Source organism: Peromyscus californicus, unplaced genomic scaffold (genome assembly GCF_007827085.1).
Source record: "Peromyscus californicus insignis strain IS unplaced genomic scaffold, ASM782708v3 Scaffold_7__1_contigs__length_154581171, whole genome shotgun sequence".
NCBI classification, from domain to species: Eukaryota; Metazoa; Chordata; class Mammalia; order Rodentia; family Cricetidae; genus Peromyscus; species Peromyscus californicus.
In genome coordinates this window covers 106,680,585-106,695,873 of record NW_026294595.1, presented here as the reverse complement: position 1 = coordinate 106,695,873, position 15,289 = coordinate 106,680,585, and the positions used below count along the sequence as shown (strand labels likewise).

At 44.4% G+C, this 15,289-nt stretch overlaps 1 long non-coding RNA gene across 1 annotated transcript; it reads left to right on the top strand.

Moving 5' to 3' along the window:
* The first annotated feature begins 1,515 nt into the window (after window positions 1-1,515).
* LOC128101321 (uncharacterized) lies at window positions 1,516-6,523 on the top strand. Its single transcript, XR_008215052.1, has 2 exons — window positions 1,516-3,675; window positions 6,200-6,523. It is a non-coding gene; the product is annotated as an uncharacterized LOC128101321 (long non-coding RNA).
* Window positions 6,524-15,289: the final 8,766 nt, after the last annotated feature.

Sequence of the window (15,289 nt, the reverse complement as noted above, 5' to 3'; positions counted from 1 at the left end):
AATCCCAGCACTCGGGAGGCAGAGGCAGGAGGATCTCTGTGAGTTCGAGGCCAGCCTGGTCTCCAAAGCGAGTTTCAGGAAAGGCGCAAAGCTACACAGAGAAACCCTGTCTCGAAAAAACCAAAAAAAAAAAAAAAAAAGAAAGAAAGAAAGAATCCATTTTCTTCCAGATTCGTCTAGCTCCCAGTTCACAGCTGCCCCCAAACTGTATGAGCTGAGAAATATGCAGAAAGGGCACCAAAATATCTACATGGGAAAAATCACCTACTCTTTATGTCAGTGCACATGATTTCTGCTTCTAGAACGGCAAAGCATTACACAATGTGCTGGCTTCTTGAAGCCGGGCTTTGACTGTGGCCATCGATAACCTTTATCTTTACCCCGTGAACCAAGTTCCCAGAAAGGAGCCACATCATCAAATGGAACATTCTGTAAGACTGATTGGCTTATTAGCTCTCCAGTGATTGTGGAGAGCTTGGAATGTTCCTAGTCCAGAGCCAAATGATCTCAGGCCATCTTTTTTTTTTTTTTTGGTTTTTCGAGACAGGGTTTCTCTGTGTAGCTTTGCGCCTTTCCTGGAACTCACTCGGTAGCCCAGGCTGGCCTCGAACTCACAGAGATCTGCCTGGCAATCTCAGGCCATCTTTAGCCCCATTCATAGCTGTCTTTTGCCCTCCCAAGATCCTTTGTGACATTATGTAGACGGCTTGGAATGTACAAACAGGGCACTAGCTTTTCTTTGGAATGTATCAGTTTGGTAGACCACTAGCTTCCACCACCCCCAAAGCTGAGCGCTGTTACAAAGCATCTGAGGCCTATCACAGGGGTTCCCCAATTTTCTGTAGCCCACCTTTCTGATGTGTCCACCAATATATTAGAAGAGTCTTGATTTATGACTTTCCTTGTTCTGTAACCATAACAATGTTTTAAAACTGCTTCCATATTGGAACATGGAATTTGGAGTGATATAAATCTGTGTTCCCAGGCTATGATGACTCATATTTGGCTCCATAATAAATTATTTATCTCCTGTGAGGTGAGAATGTTATTGAACTTGGGGACAAAGAAATCCAGTGAACTCCCTGCCCCCAAGCCTATCTTGCAATGCAAGTCCATCTTCCCAATGTGGCCACATTGAATAAATCTCCCTTTTCTGCTTTCCACCTTTGATTTGGCTCTTTTAATTAGCTTATTGAGGACAAGCGGCCATATCTGGCTTAGAGCACATGTTGTAACCCCAAGTGCAATAATAAGAGCTGTGTTTTTGTGTTGGCAGTTATGATGCCACAATGTGATGCTCTGAGAAACCTTTTTTTTTTGGTTTTTCTTTTTTTTTTCTTTTTTGTTTTTTTTTGGTTTTTCGAGACAGGGTTTCTCAGTGTAGCTTTGCGCCTTTCCTGGAACTCACTTGGTAGCCCAGGCTGGCCTCGAACTCACAGAGATCCGCCTGGCTCTGCCTCCCGAGTGCTGGGATTAAAGGTGTGCGCCACCACCGCCCGGCAACCTTTTTTTTTTTAAACAGGAGTTCCCTGCGTAGCCCTGGCTGTCCTAGGACTTGTTCTGCCGACCAGGCTGGCCTTGAACTCAGAGATCTAACTGGTTCTGCCTCCCGAGTGCTGGGATTAAAGGCGTGCGCCGCCGGCCGCCACCACCACCTGGCTAACATCTACTTTTCATCAGAGAAGTCACCTGGATGGAAGAGAGATACCCAAATGGACCCCATTGAGCCCAAGTCACTTGGGTGTTATTTCCTCAGGTGGATTTTGGTGAATTATTTTTGGAACTCAATTGGACCTCCCTGGATTTGGTCAATGGTCCATTACTTTATTATGGACTGAGGTTTTTAGGATCTTGCTTGTTGTAAGAATGTAATGTTAGAATCCAGGTTCACAAATGCCAGGTCTCCAGTTGGTAGTTCTGTTTAGGAAGCTTAGGAGGTGTGGCCTTGTTGGAGGAAGTATGTCACTGGAGGTGGGCTTTCAGAGCTAAAAAACTGGGCCATTTGGAATTTGCTCTGTCTGCTTCATGAGTGGTTCAGGATGTGAACTCTCAGCTTTCTGCTCCTGCCACATGTCCCCATGCCGCTGCTCTGCCATCATGGACTCTTATCTCTCTAGAACCAAAAGCTCAAACTTTTCTTTTCTTTTCTTTTTTTTTTGGTTTTTCGAGACAGGGTTTCTCAGTGTAGCTTTGCGCCTTTCCTGGAACTCACTTGGTAGCCCAGGCTGGCCTCGAACTCACAGAGATCCACCTGCCTCTGCCTCCCGCGTGCTGGGATTAAAGGCATGTGCCACCACCACCCTCAAACTTTTCTCTAAGCTGCCTTCCTCATGGTGTTTCATCACAGCAGTAGACAAGTAACTAATACACTCACCCCTTTCACAGTTGCTGACAGGCACCCTAATGAGACACTGTGAACCCTGAGGAACAGGGTTGTTGGTAGCCTGGGAGAACCACATCCTGCTCCCCATTCTCTTCCCTACCTCCTTGCCTGGGAATCAGTGAGCCTAGCTGTGAGATCTTGCTGTGAACTCCCTCCATCCTCAAGAGGTCTAAAAAGAGACTACCTCCTGTGCCATGTGGGCTCTGATTCTCCTCACAGATCCCACCATGATGTCTGTCTCTGGTGCTGGGACTTGAATTCTTGGAGTTTGGGACATGCTGTTGCCCCTTGGTGTAGGCGGAGTTTTCCATTGCTGACAGCCACTCTCGAATAACCACTCAGAGTCTTAATATTAATTACAAATGCTCGGTCAATAGCTCAGGCTTGTTACTAGCCAATTCTTACATTTTCTTATCTATGCTTTGCCACGTGGTTTGGTAACATTTCTCAGTATGGCATGCCCATCTTGCTTCTCTCTCTGTCTGCTCACAACTCCTCACTTCACCCTTCTTCCTCCCAGCATTCTCAGTTTGGCTCTCCTGTCTAACCTTATCCTGTTCAGCTATTGGCCAGTCAGCTTGTTTATTAGGGAATATTCCACACCTTTGTCTGTGTATTAATGCTATTAATAACTCTTCTAATAAACTTCTTATTCTCAAGTAATCCATCTCGGTGTCCTCTCTAACACCCTTCCCCCACCTAAACCTAACATTTGTCTGGATCCTTTAATTGGTTGATTGATTACTTCCCCAGCGTTTGCTTTAAATTATCTATTTTGATTGTTTTTGAAACATTTTGGTTTGATTGATTGTCTTTAGTTTTGTTTGCTTTTAGACCTTTAGAGATGTTTTGGTTTCTGTTTCAGCCTTGCAGAGGAGATCCATCTTGAAGCATGGTTGGTGAATTTCCCCATCTGTTGGAAGGCAGCGCTACCCTACCAGTTTGCATGTTATCCTGGCTTCCTTTACTTCCGCTTTTTGTTTGTTTTGTATAGGTTTATCCGTCCTCTGTTTCTGGTCAGATGGCAGTATGTGTGGCATTGTGGGGACATTATAAGCAATGATCCCTTAGATGTCCCACATCAGTCTCTTGTCTCCAAGAGAGCCCTGAGATACAGTGGAGAATGCCTTCCCCAGAGCAGACACAGGGACAACAGACTGCTTCTGTACCTTTTCTTCCTCTAAAGTCTTAACATTCTTTGTTTCCTTCTTTCCTGTCTCCTTGACTTCAGGACCCTGAGGCTTAGACAGAAGAACCCTGTCATATTCCTCCCTTATGATGGGACTTCTTAGGTCTGAATAGATGATTTTAAACCATATATTCTTGCTTTGTGAAAGGTTAAAAACCAGCTAATAAGTGTATCTTTGTCTTTACACTTTGCACTGGACAGAGCACTTCTGACCCAAAGGCTTCTGGGGATGCCCAGAGGGGAAAGCAGCCAGGTGAATCAATTGGTAGTGACCAAATTCTGGGTAAATTACTGTATGGTATAGGCCAGCATTGCCAGACCTAGGGAGGAAACTGCACCCCAGACTGACACTGGACCAGCACAGGACGCCTGATCTAAGAATCTCTTATTTTATTTCTTTCCTCTTCTTGTAGACACACAGCAAGCATATGCAATATCACTTAGCTTCAAAAGACTAAAAGAAGGGCCAGGCAGTGGTGGCACATGCCTTTAATCCCAGCACGCGAGAGGTAGAAGTAGGCAGATCTCTGTGAGTTCAAGGTCAGCCTGGTCTACAGAGCAAGTTCCAGCACGGCCAGAGCTGCACAGAGAAACCCTGTCTTGAAAAACAAAACAAATAGTAAAGTGTTATCTGGATTCTATTAAGTGTTTCTTAAAACCTTAAAATGTTACTTATTTATATCATATAACATTCATTAGAGTCGTAAGATAAAGATTTCATTTAAGCTATAATTTAGTGTTTTATTCATAGATTTTGGTAAGGATTTCCTTCCAGAACAGGTTGTAGATTTAAAAAATTATTTTAAATTGTATTTAATTTATATAATAGTCATAGGTAATATAAAATCATATGTTGTCTTTTTCAAAATATGCTTACTGTAGAAATGTTGCAAGTTGTTTATTAAGGCTAGGCTACATGTAAAATAATGGATATGCGTGTTTGCTAAAGATCTTCATGCTGTTTCCCTTCACAGCGAGGATTATAGGAAATAGAATCCTAACAAACAACAACATTCAAAATGCTGGCCTTTAAAAGTCTATTTTTATGTGTGATTGTGTCTCTAGGCACTGTCTATAAGTGCCTATGTTTAGAGTGCCATTTACTTGGTACAAAATTGACTGGCAAGTGAGGGCTCACGTAAACTACAGCTTCCTTTTGACTCAGAGTAAACCTAAACTTTGAAGGGAAAAAGTCTCAGTTCCAGAGGCCCCACCATGCTGAGTTTGTCCTCATGTCCCAGCGCCAGTTAAAGGGACAGAACGATGGCAAAGGAGAGGTGGCTGATGGTCCTAGGTCTTTCTTTGCAGGAAGTAACATGTGTTTTTGAAATTTTAATTGAAGGGATATTTTGAAAAGACAGTATATACATAATGACACAGTTCTGATCAAGGTGTCATCTCCTTGATCCTTGTCTTTATTCTGGGTCTACAGCGCAGTCCCAATGGCTTGAGGGAGAAATTAATTTTAAGAGATGATTGCTCCTGCTCCAGGTGCAGTTTTCCTATTGGATAATTGCCCGCCTCTGAGATTCTCAGCTCTTCATCCTGAGGATTAAGAGGATTATGTGTCTCTGTGCTTTTAGATATGTTTTGTATATATGTGTATGTGTATATAATTATAAGCAATTTAAGGATTTTTAAGTTGTTTTTTTTTTTTAACAACTATTGCCTCTACTGTCAGCTCTCTCCTTCTGTCTTGTGGGTCTTGGAGCTTGAACTCAGGTCATTAGGCTTGGTGGCAGTGTCTTTTCACACTGACCCATCTCATCAGTCCTGTGTTAGTAGGGTTCTCTAGCTTCACTGAACTTATGGAGTGAATCCTATATCTAACTATGTATATCTATGTACATATATCTGCACATACACACACGCACATACATATATATGAGAATTTATTGGAATGACTTACAGGCTGCAGGCCAGCTGATACAACAATGGCTAGCTGTGAATGGAAAGTCTAAGAACCTAGTAGTTGCTCAGTCCCACAAGGCTGAATGTCTCAGCTTGTCTTCTGTATATACTTGAATCCCTAAGAAGTAGGCTCCAGTGCCAGTGAAGGAATAGATATGCTAGAAAGGCAAGAGCAAGCAGGCAAAGAGAGAGTTTCCTTCTTCTATGTCCTTATATAGGCCTCCAGCAGAAGGCATGGCCCATATTAAAGGTATGTCTTCCCACCTCAAGATCTGAATTAAAGGTCTATGTCTTCTAGCCATAATCTCCATTTCTGAATTTTTAGTTCATTCCAGATATAGTCAAGGTGACAACCAAGAATAGCTATTACAAGTCCCAAGCACTAACATTTATTAAGTTAGTATTTAAGGTGTTCCATAGTACAATTATCTGTGATTAAATAATTAATTAAACAATATCTGTATCTTGCTAATAGGAAGGAAAAGGACAATATTACAGTGACTCCTAGAATTGATTTTCATTTATAACCATTAAAGTAAGAAGTAAGATTTGATTATGCTTAAAGACTCATAAAATTCTGATTTCTAATTGGCCTAACCTTGTTTTAATTGCTGTTATTGAGATTTGGTATGTAAAAAGGCAATCCTACTAAAAGAGAGTTTAAAGGAATTAATTTTTTTTTTCTCTAGTCTGACTTTTCACTTACCTTTCTGTAGGGAGGGGAGGAAGCCCCGAGTGAATGAAATCCTGAGTGAATAAAGGCTTTGACATGAGTTTTGCCTATTGAGGACTCTGAGACAGGTTGGCCCATGGCAAAGCCCTTACACATGTGGACCGGGCTCAAGAGGTGTCAGTGAGCATCAAGGACTGATGAGTGTGTGCAAAGACCAGCAACTATGGCTTCCTCCTCCCAGATGTTTCCTGCCTGAGACTGCTCGTCTACGGAGATCTCCTATCAAGACTAGTCAACCCCTCCCCCTGCGCTGTACATAATAAACATACGAACGGTTGGGTTATGGCAGTTGGAGAACCCCATCTGATCTCAGCTTCGTTGTCAGTGTCTGTCCTTTCTTCTTTCCCTCACCATCCCTGGCTAGGGTTCTGGGACCCAAGCCTTGAGGGTTGTGGCTCCTTTCCAAACTAAAATCTGGTGTAATACCAACAATACAACTGATCGAGTCAGCACCCACAGATAAGAGGTATGCCAATTTAGATACTGAGGGTCAATTGTTCCGAGAATTAGAGTCAGCTATTCCACATGAGGTTATGGTGATGGAATCAAACCAACAAGGAAAAAAAAAACCCACTAAAATTAAAAGATAATAGATTTATTTAAATATACCACAAATAAAAGATCATCCATACAGATCACTGCAAATATGGGGGGAAATATAAGTCAATATAAGTTTTTTAATGTGTAAATTTTGTTTATTTAAAATGTCTGTTTCCTTTGTATGTTACCTTTACTCTATGAAGGCAGACAGTGTTCTTGATTATTTTAATTTTTAATATTAAAAACTCTCAACATACGTCACATGTTATGTCAAAGACAGAGAATTAAAGCATCAGATCTTGATCACAATGTCTAGTAGAGTTTAGTGCTATGACCCAGGAGTGTTTGTCTTTATGGCTTTACTAACTATTCCTCTCTACTGAAGACTGCTGTCTGCCTACTGTTCAGCCTTATCTACTTCACATTCTAGGAATGAGCCTTCCTAGTACAATAGGCCTTCTGCTAATGTGTGACTCCTACATGCACAGAATGTGACTCTCGGCCAACAGGAGGAACTCTGTCACAGGTCTCAGAGATAAGCAAGGCTGATTAACTGATTGGAGTTTGAGTGATGTGGAGACGTTGGAATGTTGCAGGTCCAGACTCAATTATAATTTATCTTGGGCTTTCTTTAGTCCCTAAATAGACACTCTTTACCACCTTTACATTGGACCTAACATCATATGACTAACAGATGAAAACCTTTTGGAACATATTAACAGGACCACAGTTTCTACCAACCAAAAGGCTAAGAGTGTCATCTGAGGCCACAGCTGAGAATCTCCTCTACACTATAACTACCCACTTAATATTTCCACCAATGTATTTGAAAAGTGCCTTGATGATGGCTTTCTTCGTTCTGGTACTGCAAAATTTCATGAGGCTACTTCTATATTGGAACATGGAATTGGGAGTTACCTAAATCTGTGTTGCATTTGACTCCAAGTAAACCTTCTTGTTATGGAATATTTTACATAACAAGATGTGTTACATTTGTTTATGCTGTAGAACAAATTTTTTAATGGTGCGTAGATGTATTGCATTCTTTTATGTTGCATTTGTTTAACTCTGTGAAGCTGTGTTACTTTGCCTGTCTAAAACACCTGGTGGTCTAATAAAGAGCTGAACGGCCAATAGCTGGGCAGAGAAAAGATAAGTGGGGCTGACAGGCAGAGAGAACAAATAGAAGGAGAAATCTTAGAGGAGAGGATCAAGGAATGAGAAAAAGAGGAGAGGAAGACTCCAGGGGCCAGCCACCCAGCCACACAGCCAGCCAGGGAGTAAGAAGTAAAGAAAGGTACATAGACTAGAGAAAGATAAAAGCCCAGAGGCAAAAGGTAGATGGAATAATTTAAGTTAAGAAAAGCTGGTTAGAAACAAGACAAGCTAAGGCCAGGCATTTATAAGTAAGAAAAAGCCTCCATGTATTTATTTGAGAGCTGGGTGGCAGGACCCCCAAAAGAGTCAAAGAGTAAAAACCAACCAACTACACCCTCCAACTACACCCTCACTCATGCTCTTTGAGATGAGAGCTGTGCTTGTGCATCACCAACACAAACCTGGAACTACTGGAAGACAGGATCAGAAGTCTTCCCTACCCTTCTGTGTTCTGGAAAACAAAGAGGGATTACTGTAAGGCCCCTTTCTTATCCGTGTGACTTAGTGACGACCCATGGACATCCGTTCGTTTTCCTAAACTAGGCCAGAAAGTCCCTGCAAATTTTCATCCTTGGCCTCTCACCAGTGTTCTCTATCAGAACACAACCCTAGTTCACTAAACTGTCTTCTGAACTCTGACCTGTACCCATCCTTAGCCAGCATATGAGAGTCCTCATTGTCCCTCCAAGAATAGGCTGTGACCTTTCTAATTACACATTGTTCCTTCTACCTTTTAGCCTTGCTCGCTTCTCCTTATTCAAAAACAAAAATCAAAAAGCAAAGTCTTCCTCTAAACTCTTGAGACACTTTTCCCCAAAGTTGCCCAGAGGCCTTGAATTTGGGTCCTATTTGCTCCATAGTTGCTGCAATCACAGGGCTCTATCGCACTCCGCTTGACTTTCAGAACTTATGGCCAGAGTTCACGGAATACAGCCACTCCACCTTTGCAACAAACGTTTGATTCCAGTGTCTTCTAACTGACCCAGGTTTAATCTCTCTGTCTACTATCTATCTATCTATCTATCTATCTATCTATCTATCTATCTATCTATCTGTCTGTCTGTCATTTTGTATCTATGTACATATGTATGTATCTATCTGTCTATCATCCATCCATCTCTCCATCATCTGTCTGTCTATCTATCTATCTATCTATCTATCTATCTATCTATCTATCTATCATTTTTGATGCCACATGGATAATGAAGCATAGGAAGCAAAAGCTGAAGCCCCATCCCACTCTACTCCCAGGCCACCACTTAGCTGAAAGTAAGGCACCTCAGTGGAGGGACCCCAGCAGCAAAGACCCAGGAAGGAGACACTGGACTTGTGGAATGAATGGCATATCAGGCTAAGAACAGGCTGCCATCAGAGGAAACTCAACTACCACAAGGAAGGAAGACTATAAGGAACAGAGGGTGAAGAAGGCCCATTCCAAAGCCACTTAGATAAGAACGATGTTTTTATTGCTTTTAAGCTAGATGGGTAGAGGAAATGGTTTACTAGGACACTGGCTTCCTTTTTTCAAAACTCGGGTAGGATTTCCTTGCTTTGTCAGTTTTTGTGAGAGAGCATCGTCTGATGTGTGTGCTTTTCTTTCAAGCTAGAGCTGTTCAGGGAAATGAAGAGGCTCTGGTGCTGTCTGGCACCATGGAGAGCTGGATTCTGGCTGTCTGAAAAGCCCAATGGTGCGCTTAAAGGCATGCTATTAAAAGGCATAAAGCTTTCTACCCATCAAGAGGAAAAATAGGCTGATAGTTATACTTATTAAGGATAATTGCATCATTTTTACTTGGCATAAATTGGCCAAACAGGTAATTTAACTTGGCAGACATCAAAATTGCATTTAAACATCAGGGAAGGGAGACAGCACACAGAGGTGATGGTCGAATGGGCTCAAAGACGTTCTGAGCACCTCTGGAAGACTGGGAAATGGTTCCTGTCATTTCTTACATCCTCCCCTGCTGTGCTTCAGGTTTATCCGAAAACATGGGCCTTTGAGAGAGCAAGGACTTTTTTGCACCCAGGTTTAGTTACAGACACTTTTTTGGTCTCTGGGTGAGACAGGGTCTTGTCTGGTACCCATTACTTTGTCTGTCGTTTCTTCTGGAAAAGTTTCCTAGCATCCTGGGTTGAAGCAAGGTTAAGAATCACAGTTCTTGCGGCTGAAAGTTGTTAAAGTTGAGAGAGAAAGCCAAGGCTTGAACACTTCACCAGCTTCAACATTTTGGGTGTCCATTCGACAAATCAGGCTCCACTGAACTTGGGCGAGGAGAGTAGGGTAGGGTAGGGTCAAAGGAGCGGGTGCAAGCATGGTGTGAGCCTTAAGGCAGAAGTGCCTGCTCACAAGAGCCTTGTGAGCCAGTTGTTAAAATTGCAGGAATTGGGCAAGACAGTTAATATATCGGCATCTTGAAATTGGCCCTGGTGGGAATAGTTATAGAGCAGAGATGTACACGTGCTAAAATCCTCCATGGAAATCGGGTTTTTAAAAGGTGTCGAGCCGGGCAGTGGTGGCGCACGCCTTTAATCCCAGCACTCGGGAGGCAGAGCCAGGCGGATCTCTGTGAGTTCGAGGCCAGCCTGGACTACCAAGTGAGTTCCAGGAAAGGTGCAAAGCTACACAGAGAAACCCTGTCTCGAAAAACCAAAAAATAAATAAATAAATAAATAAATAAATAAATAAAAGGTGTCGAGCATTTGTTGGCTTGCTCCTTCTTGCCCGGAGTGCGATGTTCGGCCACATCAACTGTGGAGAGGTGCGGGGATGAGCTCTGTGCACCCGACTCTGGTTTTAACCTGCTCAAGGCGTCGTCGTCGTCATGCAGTTTCCGCTGTAGTTTTCAGAAGTTTGAGCTGGAAGATGTGGCAGGTGGGTAGGGTTTACAGGTAGCCTGACTTTCCTGGCAGAGAAGAGGGAGAGAAGAGACACCCCCTGCCCCCTCCCACATGACTGGGGAGTCTGAAGGACAGGAGTAACCTCTCCTGGTGTTCCCAGGAGTCAGAGACAAGGGAGAAGAGGGTCATGAGTGCCTCACTTCCAAGGGTGTCTCTCCTGATTGAATGGGACCCACCAAACTCAGGCTACTCTGCCACCAACCAGGCAAGTCACATCAGACTTTTTATGCCACTGTGGAAATAAGCAGGAGGCATTAACCTCTAATGCTAAATGCGATTTAGTTTCAGGACATGGACCTGAGTTGTGTCCTGTTAACTGAATCCTAGGATTAGACTTTAGTTTCTGGTCTATGCTAGTGTCCTAGCTAGCTTTAACTGTCGACTTAACACTGCCCAGAGTTCCTTCAGAAGGGAGTCTCAGTTTAGGGATTTCACAGATAGATTGGCCGGTGCCGGTGTCTATGGGGTATTGTCTTGATGGTTAAGTTGATGCGGGAAGGCCCAGCCCACTGTGGGTGACGCCATTCCCTGGGCAGGTGGTCCTAGGTTCTATAAGAAAGCTAAGGACGAACCTGTAACCCAGTAAACAGCATTCCTCCATGGTTTCTGCTTTGAGTTCCTGCCCTGCCTTCTCTCATGACGGAAAGTAATCTATGAGTTGAAATAAACCTTTTCTACCCTTAAGTTCCTTTTGATCAGAGTGTTTTTTTTATCACGGAACAGAATGAAACTAGACAAGTGAGTGAGGCATGGTCATGACGATGAACCATTCTCGAATCATTCTACCAGACATCCTTCGTGTAGGAAGGCGGGCTGATGTCACTTCACCTACAACTGCAACAGCAAAGATAACAACAATTAACATTCACTAGGTGCTTGCTGTGGGGCAGGCACTGTGCGTTTATGTCCTAAGCCATGCACTATCTCCTAATGTGAACGCAGAACAGATGAACAGCAAAGGCATGTGGGGGGGTTACACAACTCAGCCAAAAACATGGCTGGTAAGTGGGATGTAAGTCCGAAGCTCCATGTCTCTCACTCTCTGACGGGTACCACAGAGACGTTCCTGATGCCTTTAGAAATCCACTAAGCACAGCATCAGTAGAAAACCTTTTGTTCACGGTTTGGGTTTGAGCTGTTTATAGTGTGAATTTTAAGCAAATTAATTAGATGGAGAAGGTTATGTACCCACAGAGAGCCCACCATAAAAATCTTTGCCACTTACTCGAGTCTCTTAACATAAATTGAGGTTGGGTACCATCACCCTCATATGAAAGCGTGAGACAGAATCTGGGAAACTTTTAGCTAATTTACCCAAGGTCATTCAGCCATTTGGGGCAGCAGGGCATGTGCCCTTTCACCGTGTCCCTTCTGTGTTAATTGCCAACCTTCTCTGCAGACTCGCTTGATGAAAGCTAGTGACGGTGTTTCCTTTCAACCCACTTTGGAGTATGTTGGCACCAATCGCTTCAGAAGACATACCACCTTCCCCCAGGGAACAGCTGGTCCATTATCCACAGAGAAGAGTGCGAACTGGTCTTGCAGCTGCTGTTTATATCTATCCCTGTGTGTATAGTCTTATCAGAAACCCCATGCTATCGGCTCCACCTTGCAAGTTGAAGCAAACACCATTTTTTTTCTTTGTAAAAGATAGGGTTGCCCTCATATTTGACAAGCAATCACAATTCATCTTATTTTTCCCAACAGTGGTGGGCAGATGGATTACTTCCAAACATGCAGAAGAAAGGAGAGCTAGCAACTTAATGTCAGATCTGTTATAAGCAAAGCCAGCGAGGATGTGTAGAAGTCAGTGGTACACGGGTTCCCAGTGCTTAGAAGCCTGTTCTAGTTAGAGTTACTATTGCTATGGTGAAACACCGTGACCAAAGCCAAGTTGGGGAGGAAAGGGTTTATTTGGCTTATGCCTTAGCATCACTGAAGGAAGTCAGGACAGGACAAACAGGGCAGGATCCTGGAGGCAGGGGCTGATGCAGAGACCGTGGAGGGTGCTGCTTACTGGCTTGCTCAGCCTGCTTTCTAAAGAACCCAGGACCACCAGCCCAGGGGTGGCACCACCCACAGAGGGCTGAGCCCTCCCCCATCAATCACTAATTAAGCAAATGCTCTATAGGCTTGCCTATGGCAGGGTCTTCCTGAGGCATTTTCTCAATTGAAGTTCCCTCCTCTCAGGTGACCTGTAGCTTGTGGCAAGCTGACATAAAACTCGCCAAGCACAGATGGTGTGCCAGACTGAGGTTGTGAGAGGGCCCAAGGAAAGCAAGAGAGAGAAGAAGCAAGGTCCCAGAACTAACAGGGACAGGCTTATCTGCAAAACTAACGTAACTTTCCAATGTTGTTTACGTAAAAACGGGGACCACATTCTGTCTTGGTGTCCCTAACAGGTTCTCAGTGGCAGCTTTGTCTCGGAGTCTTTGCTTCTCTCTCCTTTTGAAGAAGCACATTCCTGGCAGGAGGACTCCTGTGGAGCAGCACTTTGGCAGCTAGTTGCTCCTGGGGATCTTCAACTAGGAACAGCTTGGTGGTAGTAGCGGGGGTGGGGGTGGTTGTAGGAATCAACTGAGCAGACACAAAGGTCGCATAACATCTGGCAAAGTCTCAGATAAAAGGCCGACACCGGGGCTGCAGAGATGGCTCTTCAGTTGAGAGCACTTGTTGCTTTTGCAGGGGACCCGGGTTCAGTTCCCAGCTCACAACCATTTGTAGCTCCGGTTCCAGGGAGTCCAGTGCCTTCTTCTGACCTCTATGGGCACCAGACATGCGCATAGTGCACATACATACTCACAGAGTACTCATACACATAAGATAAAGTAAATACAAAAAATAAGAAATAAATACAAGGATGACACAGGTATCTTATCAGTCGGAAATCCCATGTTTTGTATGTTTTGAAACCAGGTATTGTGATTCCTCCAGCTTTGATCATTTTGCACAGGATCTCATTGACTCTTGGGTTCTTTGTCATTTAAAATTATATATATTTCCATTTTCTAGAAGCATGACTGATTCCGGAAGCCCCGGGGAATTTTGACTTAGGATAGAGGTGGTGGCTGCTGCTTTGCCTCTCTCCAGCCCCATCCAGGGGGTCCAATGGCCCCAACTGTTGCTGGGTGGAGTGGTGACCACCCACACCCACCCCATCCTGGGGTTCCACGTAGTTAAAGCAGCTTTGCTCCAGAAGGATCTGGTAATTATTCTGTCACCGCATCACCATGGCAACATATTTATATATCTCAAATGCCATGAGCCCAGGGGCTGGGATTTAAAAACTGCTTTACCCAGTGCCCTAGCTAGAGATTAGCAGCAGATTATGTTGTAGAACAGAGGGCAGGCTGCTTGGGTCCAGGGCAAAGAAGCCTTAGGAAGCTGATGTCTACTTTTCCTTTAGAAGGGGCTGAGATCCTATTAAGGGGTTGAGAACCGCAGACCCCTTTGAGGCTCATGAGACATGTTATGGCCTCTGAGAAACACTAAAAGAATCCTTCTCCTCCTCTCCCTCTTCCCATCCCCCTGAGAGCATGAATGGTAACAGTGACGATCCACCCCACATGGCTACCGGTGACATTCTCTCTCATACCCACACTTGTGATGCTTTTATGCTAGAGCTGGGCTGCGAATTCACGTCCAGCATTGTCAGAACAACGAGCAACGAGAGAGAGAGAGAGAGAGAGAGAGAGAGAGAGAGAGAGAGAGAGAGAGAGGATGATAGTATCACTAGTCAGGAGAAGGGGGGACCAGAGAAGTGTCAGAAAGAGAAGCCAGAGAAGAAGAGGAACACAAAATGTAATGGCTGAAAACACCACAGAGGAAAGCTTGCAGAGGAGAGTATTCAACCACGAGGAATGTGTGGGGCATGGTGGGACACGTTGGCTGGCAGGCAAGGGGGTACAGGGCACTCTTAACTCGGTGTCTCTCTGTCTCTCTGCTCGCTCGCTCTCTGTCTCTCTGTGTGTGTCTGTCTGTAAGTAAGAAATGGACAGCCCTTGGGACTTGAGGTCAAGGATAGCATTGTTTTAAGGTGGGGGAGAAGTTTGCATGTCTGAGACAGAGCTCGTCTATAGGAAGAGGTTGTGGGTGCAGGAGGAAGGGGGTCTGTTGCTACAGGAAAGAGTCTGCCGAGGTGGCAGGTGGTGCAGGCTCAAGGCAGATTGCCATCCTTGGTATCTGGCCAACATTGGGGTGGTATACAACCTATGGAGGTGGAAAGCAGAGGCTGGGAACACTGGAAACGACGCCCAGTGGGGCCACCAGTTCTCAAATGGCATACTTCCCTGGAGCCTCAGCCCCTTCTTCCTGGCTGACTCTGGGCAGATCCCATCACACTCTTCAGAGCCGCTCTTCACCTTCTGTACCGTGTCCTCCCTCAGAACGTGCTGCCCCCAAGAGGACCTGTTCACTTTGTCACCCCATCACAGCTCCTCTGCTCCCATCCAAAATCCTGACGCGCTGAAGATGCTGT